This window comes from Giraffa tippelskirchi, chromosome 13, assembly GCF_054371585.1.
Source record: "Giraffa tippelskirchi isolate mGirTip1 chromosome 13, T2T-mGirTip1v1.2.pri, whole genome shotgun sequence".
NCBI lineage: Eukaryota > Metazoa > Chordata > Mammalia > Artiodactyla > Giraffidae > Giraffa > Giraffa tippelskirchi.
Window position 1 is genome coordinate 30,499,281 of NC_137287.1, and position 15,214 is coordinate 30,514,494.

Here is a 15,214-nt window from a genome sequence, read left to right on the forward strand (position 1 = left end):
AATGACAAGATCCCACTCTACTAAATCCACTCCCCACGTACCCTGGCTGAGGACTAGGGCATTAGGGTCAGGAGGGAAAAATACCATCTGCTGAGAATGTACCACAGAGCTCAGACTGTACATGTGTGACCTCAGTGACTCAAGCATGCATGTATTCATCCATCTGCTCTTCATTCAATGGAAGCATGTCTCTTAAGTACCTAACAGTATGTCAGGTGCGGTGACCCTGTAATACCCTCCTCATTCTGCAGGAGAGGAGCTGGGGCATGGAGAAGGTCACGTGGCCAATGCCAAGGTCATATGCAAGGCACCCAGTCTAGATACAAACCCAGGTCTATGTCTCTAAGGCCCCAATGAGCGCTTCTCTGTCTCTCTGGGGATTTGAAACTGGTTTCTCACCTCGGCCCCAGAGACAAATGCCTCTTCCCCACTTTCTGCTTCTATGCTTTCCCTATCCCACAACGTTTTAAGCCTAAGTGTTCTTCCGCATGCTGGAATATTGCCTTACGATGAAAACAGCTTTATGATTGGGTGTCTCTTACGATTATAAAAAATAAAACACTCATTGCAAATACTCAATCAGAACACATTTAAGAAGGAATGTAAAAGTTCCACTAAAAATCCTTGAAATAAACCTCACTAACTTCTTAAGACTCTTGAGAGTCTCTTACCAGCAAGGAGATCAAAGCAGTCAATGCTAAAGGAAATCTACCCTGAATATTCATTGGAAGGACTGATGCTAAAGCTGAAGCTCCAGTACTTTGACCACCTGATGCGAAAAAACGACTCACTGGAAAAGATCCTGATGCTGGGAAAGATAGAAGGCAGGAGGACAAACATACGACAGAGGACGAGATGGTTTGACAGCATCACCGACTCAGTGGACATGAGTTTGAGCAAGCTCCAGGAGATGGTGAAGGACGGGGATATGCTGCAGTCCCTGGGGTCACGAAGAGTTGGACATGACTGAGCAAGTGAATAACAACAACATTTTTACATCCATCCTATCAGCTCTCTCTCTAGGCACGCATGAGCACCCACACATACATACATCACTGAATATAATTATTCACAGGTGAGAGACCTTTCACATGCCTCAAAATTTTTCTGTTTGAAGATTTTTTTCCTCTGTTTACTGTCCCACACATCCTTCTCCATGGCAACCACCATTAAACACCTGGTACCTGGTACACACATTTCATGTCTCCTCCATGCTCACAGAGTCACTACAAACCTGATACACTCAGAGTTTACTTTATGAAACCGGATCCTACTATAAAATTTTCTGCAACTGGTTTGTCTCATTTAACAATTCACCAAGGTAACTTCTGATTCCATCTATTTATGGATGGAGATGCCATTCCTTGGTAATAATATGCCACATATTCACTCAGTGGAAAAACTGCAGACTGCCAAACTGCAGACTGCAAATCACTGACTCTGTTTCTGATGCATCTTATTATACCTCAGCCCACAGAGATAGCACTTTGCATTGTGCTTTTCTGCACTGTATTTTGGCAGAAAGAACACAAGTACCAACGGCAGACACAACCATATACTGAGGTGTCACCTAAAACTGTACATTCATCTCAGAAACTTGAAAGAAAGTCAGACATGAAGGAGTTCCTTAATTATTGTCCTCCTCTGAGACAGCCTGTCACAAATGTTTCTATTGGCAGCTGCACTTCCTGTGTGATACAAACAGCCAGTGTCTGAAGTGAATAAACAACTAAGGAATCTGGAGATCTGCAGGTAGGAAAACACTGCCCAACAGACGTGTTGATACAGCTGCTTTTCTTGGATCCCATCGCCAGCTCTTGTCATTCATCCCAGCTTACTCCTAATCCCCTCGTGTGAATTCCAAGCACATAGCTTAAAATAAGGGAGAGAAATAAATTGATATGCATCTCTGTATGGTCTTCGATGCCTGAGAAGACTCTCAAGGGTCCCTTGGACTGAAAGGAGATCAAACCAGTCAATCTTAAAGGAAATCAATCCTGCATATTCATTGGAAGGACTGATGCTGACAACATTTTGGCCACCTGATGCAAAGAGCCGACTCATTAAAAAAGACCCTGATGCTGTGAAAGATTGAGGGCAGGAGGAGAAAGGGGCAACAGAGGATGAGATGGTGAGACGGCATCATCTACTCAGTGAACATGAGTCTGAGAAAACTCCAGGAGATAATGAAGAACAGGGAAGCCTGGTGCACTGCAGTCCATGGGGTTGCAAGGAGTCAGACAAGACTTAGGTTGAACAACAAATGGCCTAATTTAACAATGATATGTGCAGAATGTCGTGCAAGAGGCAAGAAGAGATAGGTTTATTCAGGCCCATTGACTGGTGAGTTGTGTTGGGCTGTCAGGTCTCAGTTCACCCGATCACACCATCCAGGCCCACCCTCAGCTGCCTAGTTCATTATCAACTCTGCAAGCAGCACTGAAATGTTCAAGAGGCTGCTTTTCTTCTGGTTTGGAGGCATCTTTTAACAGCATCTTAACACTATCTAAATATCAAGACTTCTATGGTGGTCCAGTGGCTAAGACTCCGAACTCCCAATGCAACAGGCCTGGGTTTGATTCCTAGTCAGGGAACTAGATCCCGCCTGCTGCAACTACGTGTTAGCATGCCTCAACTAAAGATCCTGCTTGCCACAACAGAGATCGATCTAACAGATGAAGATCAAAAACTTTAATACAAATCCAACTTTCATCAAAATGATGAGATGTTGTGGAGAATACACTACGGATGGGCAGCTTTAGGAACCATAAATTCATCCCAGCCAACTTTGCGTCAATGAACCTGTTTGCCTTTTGTGGGAAAGGAACACTATCAGGTCACTAGAATTGCTCCTGACACAAACACAAACATCAGGGAGGACACACTGACTGCCCCAAAGAGGCAAGTAGCTGCTGACCTCAGGCAAGATGAGGCCTTTGTTTAAATTTTTATCTTGAAGTACTTATAGACCCAGAAAGTTGCAAAGATATTACTGACAGGTCCTATATACCCTTGGCCCAGCCTCCCCCAGGGGTTACACCTTCTGTAACTATGGTCTGATGGCAAATCAAGGACGCTGACACGGTCACATCGCGCATGTGGTTCTATCCAGCCCAGTATTTTAACTGACGTTCATAACAATCTGAAAATAAGATACAGGCTCAATGACCACAGCAGGCAGACAGACGAGGCTTATGAGTAACACAAATAAGACAAGAGGGTCTGGGGGCAGGAGCTGCCCTAGTGCCACAACTACTGAGCCCCTCACCACAACTAGAGAATCCATGCACTGTAGCTAAGACCTGATGCAGCCAAATAAACAAACAAATTAATACGTAACAAGTCAAAGGCCCAAGAAAATGACTCCTAGCCTCTGAATGACTAATTTGCAACCAGCCAATAGAACTCTGGACTTCCCTGGTGGTTCAGACAGTTAAGAATCTGCCTGCAATGCAGGAGACCTAGGTTTGATCCTTGGGTTGGGAAGATCCCCTGGAGGAGGAAATGGCAACCCAATCCAGTGTTCTTGCCCAGAGAATCCCATGAACAGAAGAGCCTGGTAGGCTACAGTCCCTGAGGTCGCAAAGAGTCAGACATGGCTGGGCGATTAACACGCAATAGAACTTTAACCTGTAGACAAAGGAAGCATGTAGAATGTATCATTCCTGATGATCAAAAAAGCATGCCGTTTCCTTTGCCACCTCATGAGATGACGGGATGGGTCAATGATTAAGTGCATCCTGTGAAAGGGAAGAGAAACCCGAAGACAGCCCCCTCCCTGCCGCCTCTTTAGTAACCACCCAGTTCTTTCCACTCTGAAGTGGGGGTGGGGGTGGGGGGGATACAACTTCCTCACAGTTCAGGAAAAGGAGAAAAAAAACACAAAAAAGCTGGTACATCCTGGAGATCATCTGTGGGCTTCACCAAACTGTTTGTATTTTAACACGTAGGCAATTCTCCAGTATGCCTCAAAAACACCAGTTTTCCATGTATGGCACACAAATGATATAGAGCGGCAGCAGTCCCCAAGCTTTTTGGCACCAGGGGCCGGTTTTGTGAAAGAGTTTTTCCGTGGACCGGAGGGTGAGGAATGGTTTCAGGATAGTTCTAGTGCATTACAAGCGACTTTCACTTTTTATTTGCACTAGAAATATACACGCCAGGATATTGGGGCTTCCCTGGTGGTCCAGTGGTAAAGAATCTGCCTTGAAATCCAGGGGAAGTGGGTTCAGTCCCTGGTCGGAGAACTAAGATCCCACATGTCATGGAGCAGCTAAGCCCAAGTGCCACAAATACTGAAGCCCGCACGCCACAACTAGAGAGTCTATGAGCCACAACAAAAGATTCCATGTGATACAACAAAGATCTGTGTGCCATAACCAAGACATAGTGGAAGGCAGGAAGGAATATACACACCGCACAATATTAACAGAGCTTGTTTCTGAATGATGAAATCAGGAGGAAGAAATGTTTACTATGCCATCAACACACTTCACTAGCAGACTAGAAAAGAACAGTAATATGAAGACTAAGAGCAGACCTACAAAACACAAGAGCAACTGTACAGCTAACACCACACGCAGGGGTGAAAGACTGAACGGTTTCCCCATGCAACCGAGAACAAGCTGGGAAGCCTCTCTCACCTCTCTCTCCTATCCAGCACAGTACTGGAGGCTCTACCTAATGAAATTAGTTTGTTGTTGTTGTTTTTTTAAAAAAAATAAAGGATGAAATACACAGGTGTAAGTCCAATAAAAACATGTCCAGGATCTGTGTGCTAATAAAACACTGGTGTAAGAAATCAAAACAGGACTGCATGGATGTAAATAATAGGTCCATAGGCTGTAAGACTCAAAACCGTTAAGATGTAAGATGCCCATCGACAAATCGATCTATAGACTGAATGCAAGTACCACAAAAACCCCAGCAGGAGATCTTACACATATACTCAGCTGACTCTAAAACTCACACAGAAAGGCAAAGAAACTACAGAAGCCAAAATCATTGTGAAATAGAAGCGAGAGTCAAAGGACTCACACTCTTCTGAGACTTTCTGTAAAGCTTTAATCAAGGAATGTAACACAGGCAAAGGAAAGACGCAGAGCGACAGAACCGAGTCCAGAAATAAATTCGCACAAATATGGCCAAATAAATTTTGACCAAGGTACGAAGGCGATTCAGGGAAAAGGATGACCTTTTCAACAGTTTGGGAATAGCTGGCTATTCATACATCAAAAAATAAACTTCAACTAACACTTCACACCTTATACAAATATTAAGTCGAACTGGAAGACATATAAGTGTAAAACATAAAAGTATAAAACTTGAGGGACTTCCCTGGTGGTCCAGCGGCTAAGACTCCAGGCTCCCAACTCATGGGCCCCAAGTTCAATCCCTAGTCAGGGAACTAGATCCCACATGCTGCAACTAAGACCTGGTGCAGTCAAATAAAGAAATATTAAAAAAAAAAAAAAAAAGTATAAAACTTGAGAAAGTCTTCATGCCGAAACTGGGGTTAGGCAAAGAGTTCTTACATTGAACACCAAAAGCATGAGCCATAATAGGCAAAAAAAAAGTTAAACTTGATTTGCTCTGTGAAAGTCATCGTTAAGAGCAGGAGAAGACAAGCTACAGATGGGAAGAAGTATTTACAACTCAGTAAAAGACTCCTATCTGAAAGAACTCTCAGAACAAACAAAACATAACTAACCAAAAACAGGCAGGAGAGGAGGGCAAAAGACCTGAACAATTCACCAAAGAAGATAAACAGACAGTAAATAAGCACATGAAAAGATGTTAATCATCATTATTCATTAGGTAAATACAAATCAAAATCCATGAAATAGTACTATGAATATATTAAATTAGCTTTAAAAAATCTAATGACACCATTAAGTGCCAGGGGGAATCTTGAAGCCACTAAAACTCTTAATTACACTGTGTAGGAATACACAAAAGTTTGGGGACACTGGAAAACAGTCAAATAGCTTTAAACAGACACATGTGTATGACCCAGAGCTCACTTCTGAGTATTTTTCCTGGGGAAATGACCTTTCATTGTTCACACAAAATCTCTCCATGGATGTTTATAGCCGCACCATGCATAATCACCAAAATGGCAAACAATTCAAACGCCCTTCAATGGGTAAATGGTAAAACCCTGGTCCATCCATACAAAGGGATACTGCTGGTCATAAAACTGAATGTGGTATCCAGGGATGTTATGACCTGGGTGTATCTCAGAAACATCTAAATAAAAGAAACCAGTTCCAGAGGTTATATACTCTATATAGTATATATAGTGATATATACAGTGAGATATATATATATATATATATATATATATATAGTGATTTTATGTATTTGATACTCTAGAAAAGTTAAAACTACAGGGGAGAAGGATAAATCACTGGCAGACAAGAGTTAGGCATGAGGGGAGAGATCACAAGGGGGCTGTGGGGGAGAACTTCTGGAGGTGATGGAACTATCGTCTCCTGACTGTGGTGATGGGGTTATATTCTTCGATGTACAGCTTACAACCCATGCCAACTGAACACCTTTAAAACTTGAATTTAACTGCGTAGACATTAAAACCAAAAAATCTAGTGAATAAAAAAGAGTGAGACGGGAGGTGACTGACCAGGGTCCATCACATGGGCACCTGAAAAGGACACCATACAGCCATGGGCATGCCAACTGTGGACGGGTGGGGCAGGGGGAAGACAGAAAAGAGTAACAGTAACAAAGTGAGCATCTGACAGAGCAGACTTGGTTTGCCCTCTTTCCAATTTTTAATTGTGATAAAGTACACGTGACATAAAATTTACCATCTTAACCACCTTTAGGTATACGGTGCTGTGGAGTTAAGTACCTTCACATTTCAGTGCCCCCATCAGCACCACCCATCTCTGGAACATTTTTCATCTGGCAAAACAAACTCCACACCCATTAAACAATAACCCTCCATTCCCACTCAACCCCGGCAGCCCCTGGCAGCCACCATTCTACTTGCTGTCTCTATGATTTATCTCCTTTTAAGAAAGACGATCAAGCAAATGTTACTGTTGACAGGGGTGCAGCTTTGAATGTGGCTCAGATGAAAGGAGACGCCAATTCGAAACTCTGAGATATGGCTCCAAAAGACTTGTGAGGCATAAACGAGCATCACACGAGGCCATCAACACAAAAAAGACAATCAAGCCTGGCTTGCTCTGGCTTCCAGCACACAGAGGTCCGTACACTGCAGCAGTCCCGTGAGACTTCAGGGCAGTGAGGATTGCGGAATTCAAGGGGAGCCTGAACTTTCCTTCCCGAGATCCTGACTCAACTGCAGAATCAAAAACCAGCTTAAGACTTCCCTGGTGGTCCAGTGGTTGAGAACCTGCCTGCCAATGCAGGGGACACAGGTTCAATCCCTGGTCCAGGAAGATGCCGCACGCCGCAGGGCAACTAAGCCAGTATGTCGTAAAAGAAGCCCCCGCAATGAGAAGCCTACGCACCACAGCTAGAGAGTAGCCCCCGCTTGCCGCAACCAGAGAAAGCTCCCTCGCAGCAATGAAGACCCAACAAAGCCAAAAAGAAAGAAAATTATAAAAAATAAAATAAAAAATTTTAAAATCAGCTTATGTCCCATTCTAGATTCGACTGTTTTATTACCCCCTTAATTCTCTGGAAATTGACTGCTCACATCAGAGCATAAGATGCCTTAAAATCCAAACAGAATAGACCAGGGTGTGAACGTGGCCAGACAATTGGATTTAACCTCTACTGAATGCATCACTCGGAGAAGGCAAAGGCACCCCACTCCAGTACTCTTGCCTGGAGAATCCCATGGACGGAGGAGCCTGGTAGGCTGCAGTCCATGGGGTCGCTAAGAGTCAGACACGACTGACGGACTTCACTTTCACTTTTCATTTTCATGCATTGGAGAAGGAAACGGCAACCCACTCCAGTGTTGTTGCCTGGAGAATCCCAGGGACGGCGGAGCCTGGTGGGCTGCCGTCTATGGGGTCGCACAGAGTCGGACACGACTGAAACGACTTAGCAGCAGCAGCAGCAGCAGAATGCATCACTAGTTAACCAAAGCATCAGCCAGATGGGGGCTAGAGTGTTGGCTACAAAAAGGGATCAATGCTCTCATTCATTCAGCAGGTATTACTGACTGCCAAGCATTGATCGAGGTGCTGAAAACACATGAACAAACAAATAAAAAGGACAAAATTCCCTGGCCTCTCTGAGCTTCACTTATCCCCCCAATTCTTTCAATTTAATTTTTCCTTTTGAATAGGTACAGGCTGCTGCAGTTGAAAAGTAAAGTAAGGTTCTATTCCAGTCATGCATAAGACTGTCTCCAGGAGCTAACCAGACTCTGGGTTCCTGGTTAGCCTTAGCCAGCTTTCCATGGACCCACCACCCAGCTCTCCAACTCACAACTAGTCTTATTTCTTTTCAAGCCTCACCTACCCACAGCCCCAGGGCTTCCCAGGTGACGTAGTGGTAAAGAAGCCACCTGCCAGTACAGGAGATGCAAGAGATGTGGGTTCAATCCTTGGGTTGGGAAGATCCTCTGGAGTAGGAAATGGCAACTCACTGTATTCTTGCCTGAAAAATTCCCTGGACAGAGGAGGCTGTCAGGTTACAGTCCATGGGGTCACAAAAAGTTGGACGCAACTGAGCACACGCACACATACACCCACAGCCCCCTCGTCAACTTATTCTGAAGTCAATCTCAGACAGATCATCCATAAAAATGCCAGGATTTACCTCTCAGTGGTGCGGAGTCTTTATTTGAATCTAATCCCCACACCAGCATCACACCTAAAAAAGTAACCAAATACCCACTGTTCCCAATTGCTTCAGGCTTTTAGTTTGTTCAATCAGTATTGGACTTATACCCTGGCAGGCTTTTACGGTAAAACAATGGATCCTTTATACGCATAAAGCCAAAGAGGAAGCAGGTTGTCTGGCTTGAGAGTTACCCAGGTCTGGGTTCACATACCCATCCTGTCCCTCCCAGGTGGGGGCCAACAGCTCTCTGAGCCCAGGACACCTCAGTTCCCAAGTAGGAGGTGAGGAGCCTTGCAGGGCTGAGACGATGAGAGTATAAACTGGGTATAAAGTCAGTGACCAACACCCAGAGGCACTCACTCACAGTCATTCCTCTTTTTCTTTAGGAATATGCGTTAGACCCAGATCACAATGGCTGTGCTTTAAAGAGTGTGTTTTTCCCAGGATGCACAAAGGGAGACTCTGTTCTCACGACCACAGGTTACCCTGAGGGGGGTTTTACAAGCATGGTCATCAAAAAGCATCTACTGAACAAGGGCTGATGTGAACAAGGACCCTGCCCCCCACCCTGCAGTTCAGCATCCGGGGGGTGGGGGTGGGGGGTTTGTTCAGGCGACCACGATGCAGAGCAGACAATCAACCGGAGGACGCAGCAGAGGAAACTGGAAACATCCGGAAGCAGACAAAGCTGGGCTCAGCTCTCAGCTCCAGTTCTTACCAACTCCTTGATGCCACCGTAGAGGTGGTGGAGGAAGGAAGAGGAGGGGGGCACGGTGGGGGGGGCGGCAGCACCATCGAAACCCTTACAAGGTGCTCAGCAGGTACCAAGCGCTGTCCTGCACACTGCTGTGGTGAGCCAGCTCTGAACTGTCCCCCAGAGACCCCAGGATTGGCGACTGTGTGCAATAACCACTCCTTGAACTGAGTTCAGATGGGTCTTACTATTCGTTTCCAACAGCAGAAGGGATGGGCTGTCAGCGGTGAGATCAGTTATTAAAAAACTATGAGGGAGGCTCACGGGGGAGGGGATATATGTACACATATAGCTGATTCACACTGTTGTGCAGCAGAAACTAACACAACATTGTAAAGCAATTATCCTCTGATTAAAAAATAAATATGCAGAGGGGAAGGTGTATGGGGAGAGTAACATGGAAACTTACATCACCATATGTAAACTACACAGCCAATGGGAATTTGCTGTATGACTCAGGGGACTCAAACAGGGGCTCTGTATCAACCTACAGGGGTGGAATCGAGAGGAAGATGGGAGGGTGGTCTGGGAGGGAGGGGACATGTATACCGATGACTGATTCATGTCGACGTTTGGCAGAAATCAACAAAATTCTGTTAAGCAATTATCCTTCAATTAAAAAATTAATAAATTTTTAAAACTATGTAAAAGAAAAAAAAAAAAAATATGCATGCCTGCTACGTCACTTCAGTCGTGTGCGACTCTTTGCAACCCTATGGACTGTGGCCTACCAGGCTCCTCTGCCTGTGGGATTCTCCAGGCAAGAATACTGGAGTGGGTTGCCATGACCTCCTCCAGGGGATCTTCCTCACCCAGGGATTGAACCCTCGACTCCTGGATCTTCAGCATTGGCAGGCGGGTTCTTTACCACTAGTGCCAAAACTAAATAAATGAGATATAATACTGATGTAGAGAAAAAAAGAGAGAGATTATGACAGCTACCTGGGGTGCTCTCCAGCTTCTGCACGTTCCCTCCCTCCCCGCCCCGCCCCTCCTCTCTCTCTCCTCTAGCCACCAGCTCCCTGTCTTGAGGACACCCGGGCAGGCTGAAAGAGGGGCACACAGTGAGGAAGAGGTCTGCCAGCAGCCACTTGAGTGAACTTAGAGGCAGATTTTCCAAGCCCAGCGGAGCCCTGCAATGAACACAACTCCACCCAGTGTCCTGACTACAACATCAAGACAGACCTTGAGTAAGAGGCACCAGCTAAGCCATGTGTCCAGATTCTTGACCCACAGAAACCATGAGATAATAAATAGGTTGTTGAGAACTTTCCTGGTGGTCCAGGGGCTAAGACTCCATGCTCTCAATATAGGGGGCTCAGGTTTCATCCCTGGTCAGGGAGTTAGACCCCACATGCTACAACTGAAGAGTCTGTATGTCGCAATGAAAGATCCTGCATGCTGCAACTAAGACTCAGCGCAGCCAAATAAATATATTTCTTAATTTTTTTAATAAATAAATAAACATGTTGTTTTAATCTACTAAACTTTGGGTTACTTTGTTACACACCTGATAATTAATATAGCTTTACTTATTATATTCACTTAACCCTTACAACTATTCTATCAGGTATTCTGATCCTCAAATTAGGGCCAAGGAACAGGGAAGTAAGAATGACAAACAGGACAAATAAAGTACCCAAGGTGACTCATTCCTGACCCTCGAGTCCCTCATCTGTCAAAGTGCGACTTCACCTCTAGACAAGTGTGTGCAAGGGTGGTGTCTCTCTCTGCAGCTCCGTCTACTCATCCAAACAAAGGAAGAATACTGAGACCCTCACCGGATTGTTGCAGGAAGTATATAATTTATTCAACAAAGGCTTTCCTGAAACCCACTGTGCACCAGGTATTGTTTTGAAAACAGAAATGGAGGAGGGAACAAGAAAGACTAAGTCCCTACACTTGCAGAAGTGACAGTCACAAAGGAGAGGTGGTCAAACCAGCCAAGGCACAGGCTTTGGAGAACAATGAGAATTATCAAGTGTTAAAGCCACACCTGGTAGAAGAGCTAAAACCCAGAACACTGACAAATGCAAAGGCTGGCGAGGCTGTGCGGCAACAGGAACCGTCATTCATTGCTGGTGGGAAGGAAAAATGCTGACAACCATGCTGGAAGAGAGTCTGGCAGCTTCTCACAAAACTAAACACTCTTACCATATGATCCAGAAATGACACTGCTTGGTGTTTACCCACAGGAGTTAAGAATGCGTATCCCCACAAAACCTTGCACACAATATTTAGCAGTTTTATTTGTAATTGCCAAAACTTGGAGGTAATCAAGATGTCCTCTGATAGGTGAACGGATAAACAAATGGTATATCCAGACAACAGAATATTATTCAGCAGTGAAAAGAAATGAGCTATCAAGTCATTGAGAGACACGGAAGAAACTGAAATGCATATTGCTAAGTGAAAGAAGCCAATTTGAAAAGGTTACTATAACTTCATGACTCCAACTACATGACCCTCTGAGAAAGGCAAAACTTGAGACAGTAAAAAGATCACAGAAGTGGTTGACAGGGATTCAAAGACAGGGATGAACGGGTGAAGCACAGAGACCTTTAGGATGAAATTGGCCTGTATGATGGTGCAACAGTTGACATATGTCACCATCTGTCCAAACCCACAGAATGTCCACCACCAAGGGCGACCCCTAATGTAAACATGGACTCTGACTGGTAATAAAGGACCCACATCGCTCATCGATTGTAACAAATGTAGCCAACTCAACCCAAGATGCTAATAACAGAGGATCCCAGGGAGGAGGGCACTGATGTATGTGGGAAATTTTGGGCTTTCTGTTCACATTCCTGTAAATCTAAAACTGCTCCCCAAGGCCTATTAATGTAAAAATAAGTAAATGAAGCAAGAGAAAAAGATACAAAGGGTAATTTAGGTATCTTTAGAAAAAGATACAAAGACTCTGAGAAGGCCTTTCTAAAAGGTGACAAAGAGGCAAGATCTCAAGGAAGTGGACTGTGTAGCAGTGGGGGAGGTGGCCCTGGAGACCTTGCAAAAATCCAGATTCTGACTCAGCTTGTCTGGGTGGAGCCTGAGAAAGCATTTCCACCAGGCCCTCAAAAGATGCCGGTGTCACCACACCTTGGACCACAGGTGGAGCAGTGAGGTTCTGGGCAGAGAAACAAACCAAGGAAAAGCCCCAAGGCCAGTCAGTGCCTGGCCTGTTCCTGGAACTTGGGGAAGCCAAGGAGGCTGGAGCAGGTGAGGAATCATGAGGGACCTCGAGGTGTGAACTTTAGTCTAAGCCCCAAGGGCTGCTAACAGAAGGTGGTCAGCAGGGGAATGGCAGGCTATGTGGGAGAAACAAAGAGTAGGGTAGAAAGGGGACAAGCGTCAGACCAGAAGGAAGCTGCTGTGCTTCTCCATCCAGGGAAGAGATGATGATGGCCAGGACCAAGGGGACTGGGGTGGCGGCAGCTGAGACAAGAGATGTGTTCAGGTCTCATCTCTAGGATTCCAAACAGCCCTGCCGGCTCCCACCACCAGCCCCAAACACGCCTGTGGGCCACCCTGCAATTTTCTTTAAAAGCATCAGGAAAGGAAGCAAACCATCAAAGAGGGGGAAAGTACCTCCCGAACAGCCTCCAATGACTGCAATAATTAATGTGTGTAAGTCAAAGCAATTATGCCTGCCCTGGGAACAAACAACCGGCAGCCCTAGACAGCACCACTCAAAGGGTAATTACTCAAAACAAAACCAACGAAACTGTTAAGTGCCTTTGGTAATTTGCAGGCATCAAAGCATCACAGAGAAAGGCAGGAACAGGAATTCTGCCTTCCCCCGGCCAGACGCTGGTCCCAGGGTACCAAAGAACGGACCAGTCTGCTAGGTACCAACCCATAACCACACCCTTACTAGAAGAACGTGGCTCAGCGACCAAGCTATCCGAAAATGATGTCCCAAGCTGGTATCAACAAAAGACAGGAAGGGAGGCATAAATCCCCCACCTCTGTGGTGTTTACAGTCACCCCCAAGCTCATTGCAAAGTAACACACAAACATACATTTTTCCCAAACTGTGTATGTTCCTCAGACCTCCAACTCCAGTCCCACCTCCTTTTGGAGGGCATACAACCTCACCCCTGTTGTTAAAACGAGCACATGTATTTCTGCATCGTCATTCGCAGGACATTTCTGTGTTGACATCCTCTTTAGCTAACTTCACTGTGAGAGTGACTAGAAGCTAAGGCTTGTCCAGCATTGACTGGCGAGGAGGACTGGGAAGTGGGTCAGGCAGGCTCTCAACCATCTACAGAAATACACACACACCTCCAAGGGGATGCGCAGGCAAGAGGTCGGGCTAGGATTACAAGCCGGGAAGTATGACTCCGAGTCAGAACCTGACCACTCCTCTCTCCACAGGAAAAAAGCACAAGAGGCTTGAAGCAGTAAAACCCAGCCTGGAGAATCCCATGGACAGAGGAGCCTGGCAGGCTACAGTCCATGGGGTCACCAAGAGTCGGACATGACTGAAGTGACTTGGCACACACGGTTAGCCATCATCCAGGCAGTGAGGGGCAGGGGAGGAAGCAGAGGATGCATTCAGAGCATGGCCCCCAGGCCACAGCAGGGGGCAGGGGGGAGCCTGCCCCAGACCTTCCTGGGGGCCACTGACCCCACCCCGTGGCTCAGGGGATGGGCTGACGCAGAACCCACCCCCACCCTGGGATGTGGCCACCAGCTCCTCACTGGCACCCACACCAGCCGAACTCTCCCACCTGCTCCAGCTCCCTGAACGCCTGTGACTTCTGCAGGAGTCTCCCTGGAGGCCGTCTTCTCTCTGAGCCCTTCCAGTTGACCCCGCCTCCACCTCCCAAGGTTTGTGACCACCTGCCTTTCTGCCCCCATCTCACCCCACACAAGCCCCAGGTACAAGTCTAAGCCTTTACTACCCTTGGCTGGGGCTGGTCTCCCCCAGTGAGACCTGCAGGGGAGCAGTCGGAGCTTACCTAGCTCGTCTCAGCCCCTGTAACCATGAAGTATGCATCACCATGATCCACACTAGCGGGGCTGGTGGCTGCCCAGGTCACTCGGGAGTGGAGTTGAGATTGGCATCTGGGCAACTTCAAAGTCCACACCCTCAAGCACTAGGCCAGGGTTCTGGCAACATGGTCAGAGGAAGGAGGTTCTCCTAGAGCAGAATCAGCTGGAAGAGCTTATTCAGAGAGCAGGTCTCTCCTAGCACTGCTTGCTCCTTCCTGAACTGTTCAGTAAAGGCCACTGGAGAGATAAGACCAGTGGGAAAGGGACTTCCCTGGTGATCCAGTGCTTATGAGTCCACCTTTCAATGGAGGGGACATGGGTTCCATCCCTGGTCAGGGAACTAAGATCCCACCTGCCATGGGGCTATTAAGCCCATGCATCGGAACTACTGAACCCGCACACTCCAGAGACCATGCTTCATAACTAGAGAAGCCCACCACACGTCACAACAAGAGAAAGTACACGAGCTGCAAGGAAGACCCAGTACAGTCATAAGTTCTGTTTGTTTTTTTTAAACAAGATTGTGAAAGTCTTAAAAAGGGCGGGGGGGTGTTGGGCAAATACCTCAATACACAGCAAACAATGGGAGCCAGGCTTTCTGCTGTCTGAGGAGGTAGTGACAAATATGTACAGGGAGAAACCCAGAAGTCAACATTGTGGTGTTGGACT

At 46.3% G+C, this 15,214-nt stretch overlaps 1 protein-coding gene across 2 annotated transcripts in view; it reads right to left on the bottom strand.

Moving 5' to 3' along the window:
• SNX29 (sorting nexin 29) overlaps positions 1-15,214 on the bottom strand; it is a 585,715-nt gene that overhangs the window by 375,224 nt on the left and 195,277 nt on the right. The window lies entirely within an intron of this gene.